The 4,059-nt window shown below is 58.7% G+C and overlaps 1 pseudogene; it reads right to left on the bottom strand.

Moving 5' to 3' along the window:
* Positions 1 to 260: 260 nt before the first annotated feature.
* On the bottom strand, positions 261 to 1,788 carry LOC109772604 (uncharacterized; annotated as a pseudogene).
* Between the last annotated feature and the right edge of the window lie 2,271 nt (positions 1,789 to 4,059).

Here is a 4,059-nt window from a genome sequence, read left to right as displayed (position 1 = left end):
TTCCAGGACATGAAGTTCAGGGCGCTGTCATCCATCTAAGAAACAGGTGTTGCTCCGCCAACTGAAGAAACTACTAGAGAAGAAACGATACACCAGCACATACATCCGGGGGCGACGGCGGCCACCAGTAGGCCCAAAACCCCGTCGTCGCAAAGCTAACCGCTGCAGGAGAGAACTAAACATGAACACGGATCCTAACTCGAGCCGGTGGAAGACCAGCCGCTGGCGGAGCCTAACTACGTCTGAAACTGCTAACATAACTAAACTTGCATGATCTCCTCTGCTTCAGCGAGCCCGGCCATGCCCGCCGCGATCTTGAGGGCGTCATGGTCGAGGCCTGTGAGCTTTGCTATGGCAGCGATGTCGCCTTCAGACAGCGGCTCCTGGAAACGCTTCGTGATATGCGCTACCGCCTTCGGCGTCATCTTGTCCTTTGGGCCAAGCTCTCCAAGCTCTTGAACGAGGCGCAGCACTGCTCTCTGTGCCACTGGGGTGGTGATGCCCACCGCTGCCTGGTGAGCGCTGCGATGAGAGGGGGCGGAGGTGGCCCTGGACTTGGGAGGAGCAGAGTGGCGAGGACGAGGCGGCTGGCTTGGGAGGACCGGAGGGGGCACTGCTGCGAACAGCTGAGCCGCCTGCTCGTTGCGGCTCTCGATCTGCATTTCGCCCACCTGCTGAGTCACCGCCTCCAGCTGGAAACCCACTGTGTCTGCTGTAGGGGAGCTTATGCAGGGCAGCAGGCACGGCAGCATCTCCGGGCTCTCAAGCTTGACTGGCTCGTCGCATTGGCGGGGGGGGGGGAGCGGCCACTGTCTTCAAAAGCGAGGGGGTGTGCAGGGCTTCAATCATGGCGTTTTCCATTTCCAGCTGCATGCAGTCCGTGCGCGGGGCCGGCGATAGGGCACGCCCCGAGTCGGAGAAGGAGAAGAACTGGGCCACCGGGTCCGCCTCCACCGGCTCGGCCTGCACCGGGCAGAGGGGAAGAGGCGGGGTGGCGCGCAGAGCCGGGGCACTGGAGCTCTTTCCTTCATCATGGCGGCCCCGATGGCCGAAAGAGCGGCGCCGACCCACCGGAGTGCGGCTGCGCTGACGATGCGCATCGCTGACGACGTCCGCGCCGCTGCTCCTGGCATGATAGCTGTGGCCGAGCAGATGGTCCATCCAGGACCGGCTTGAGCCGCCACTCCCACCATCGTCTTCACGGTCACGGCCTGCGCTGCCCAGGATCGGGCTGCAGCCCGCCGGCCCAACGCGCGGCGCGGCACCGCGGGCCCTGCTCTGCCCATCTTCCACGTGGGCGACCCAAGTGTCCGGCTCGATGCACGAAAGGGGGCGGTCGTCGCTCTCTTCCGAGGAGGGCAGCCCGCTCTGCCCCGAGTGGGAGGAGCGCGGTGAGAGGGGGTTCCAGTCTTCGAGCAGGTCGATGTGGATCAGTAGGTCGTAGCGGCGGGCACCAGGTGGCGGAGGGATGTGGCGGTCTTCAGGGGTGATGCCGATGATCTCGTCAACGCTGCCGGCGCCCCCCTTCATCACTCAGAGAGCGCGCCTGGTCGGGATGTGGGCAACATCCCAAACCCAGAGCCAGCACGCGGAAGTCTTGGTGTGGCCCCTCTCCAAGGTGCGCGAGTCCAGCCGGTCGACGCGGCCGATGTCTCCGAGGGCCTCCTCGGCACCCGATAGAGACCAGAACTGCATGGGCAGGTCTTCGATCACCACACGCACATGGTGACTGAACTTGAGGATCGCGGCGTGGTCGTCTGTGTTCCACGCCCAGATGAAGTACTTGCAGCCTTCGCCCTTGATGACGCCACGTCGCACGGCGTTGTCCCGGTGAGCGGGGAGGTCGAAATGGACGAGGAAAGCTTCAGGCTGGTGGGCGGTGACGCGTAGCTGGTGCGGGCTGGTGGAGAGCTGCTCGAAGATCACCCTGCCAACAGCCGCCGGGGTGGTGGAGTGCGAGCGGTAGGCTGCGGTGAGGGTGACAGCGTGCTGACGTGGGAGGTGCTCCTCGATCTCCAACACCGGGGTGGCCACGATCACCTTGTGTCTCTCTCGCGGCCGCCTGGCCGGGTCGCAGAGGCGGAGGCAATCCATGGGGACAGGGGGTGGCGTAGCCGGGAAGACGAGGCGATCCCAGACCGGGGCGCGCGCGGCAGCGGGCGGCTTCAGACGGTCACGGGCGGCCCCTCCTGGACCCCCGTTTCATGGATTCTGCAGGCACTCCTTGCCGTAATGCCCAGCTCGCTTGCAGATGATGCAGCGGAGGGGATCACGGCAGTCTTTGCGGCGGTGAAGCTTACTGAGGCAGCGGAAGCATTTTCCTTTGAATTGTCTTAAGAAGGCGTCCCGCCCCGCGCCAACATTGAATGAACTGCGGTGGTCCGAATGCAGGAGCGGAGAGCGCCCCCTTCGATCCGTCGAGCCGGAGCCGGCCCTCCCCTTCTTCCGGGAGCGGACCTCCGTCCATCCGTCGCCCGTCACTCCGGCCTGGCCCGAAGAGGAAATCGGGTCTGGGGAGGAGGGGGGCAGACAACCAGGGATTTAAGCCGGGCCGGCCCCCACAAGGAGAGAGGCAAGGATCCGGTGGTTCTAGCGACGCACCCGCCTTAGAGAGGCCGCCGCGTTGCAAGATTCATGGTGTTGAGGCTGGATCTGACGCAGCGGTCGTCGAGGCGGCAGACCGCGGGGAGGAGGACGACGAGCGGCCAGCGGGCATCAGGGGGCACCGGCCAGGGGGGCGGGGTGGGTGGCGGAGGAGCTGGCGGCCATAATGGCCGGATCTGGTGGCCGCCGCGGCAAGAGCGGCCCGCGGCGCAAGGGAGGGGATGGGAGGGGAAGCCCTTGCGGAGGAGCGATATCCCAACTATCCACTCAGGTGTGTTTTCATCTCTATGGGCAACCATTGTTAGGATCATTGGTACTTGACATGCGTGATATACTCTCATTACGAGCAGCCTTGTCACATGTGTCATGTGTTTAAGACAGAATCTTTCCTTTAAATCAGCCACATCCGTATATGAGCCCATAATCTTTCCTTTAAATATCCCATCTTTTACCACAATCCTTCTTTCAAGCCCACAATCCATTATTTAATTCGAAAATCCATCTATTTATTCTACAAAAAAATCCATCTATTTATTGATTCCTGGGGGGACTGGTATATTAACCGGTGCGAGTCGGTTCCCGTCAAAGAAAAACTCGGTGCGAGCCGGTTCAAAAATTGGAGGTGGGACTAATCGACAACAAAATTTGTAGTTCAGTTGGTTGTTATCGCTGAGAGACTCGAAAGGTCCTAAGTTTGATCCCCACTGGTGACTTATTTTTCACGATGTGTAAAAAAGCGCACTCTTTTTTCGCGGTCTCTAGGAAAGCCCAGTAGTTCTCTAAAAAAGTAAGAAAAGCCTAGTACAGGCTGGTTATGTACCCAAAAAAGGAAAGCCCAGTGCCCAATACGGGCTGGTTACGTACGAAAAAAGAAAGCCCAGTGCCCAATACAGGCTTCTTAAGTACGAAAATAAAGATTCCTAAACAACGGTATACAAAAATAAGGGAAACACTTGGCTTCTACCGTCGGATTGCAAGGGACCATCTGCCGGCTTGTACGTACGACGCGTGTTCTGATGGAGCGGTCCTTTTCTTTCTTTCTTGGGCGCTGCTACGCGTCGGCCGGTGGATCTTTTTAAGAGATCCACTGCCTCATGAGCCATTGGATATGAGGAATTGAGCGATCGAGCGTCACTTTTTATCATTGCAACATAGGTCGTGTTGCAGCAAATTTCTGCAACACGGGCCATGTTACATAAATTTTTGCAAGATATTTCTTTTGCACCAGAGGCCTTGTTTCAGTTATTTTTGTAACATAGGTTTTGTTCAATTTAATTTTTTTGCAATGGAGGTCTCACTGCAAATTTAATTTTTCTGCAACAGAGTTCTTGTTGCAGTTTTTGCAACAGAGACCTTGCCGCGGGAACTCATCATAGTGGATAGTGAGCAGCAAGCAACAACCACGTTGACTGAAAGAAAGAAGGGGGCTGCAGCGCATCGGCCGATGGACCTTTT

Source organism: Aegilops tauschii, chromosome 5 (assembly GCF_002575655.3).
Source record: "Aegilops tauschii subsp. strangulata cultivar AL8/78 chromosome 5, Aet v6.0, whole genome shotgun sequence".
Taxonomy (NCBI): Eukaryota; Viridiplantae; Streptophyta; class Magnoliopsida; order Poales; family Poaceae; genus Aegilops; species Aegilops tauschii.
The sequence above is the reverse complement of the archived record's forward strand: the minus strand, read 5'-3'. Positions and strand labels throughout refer to the sequence as shown.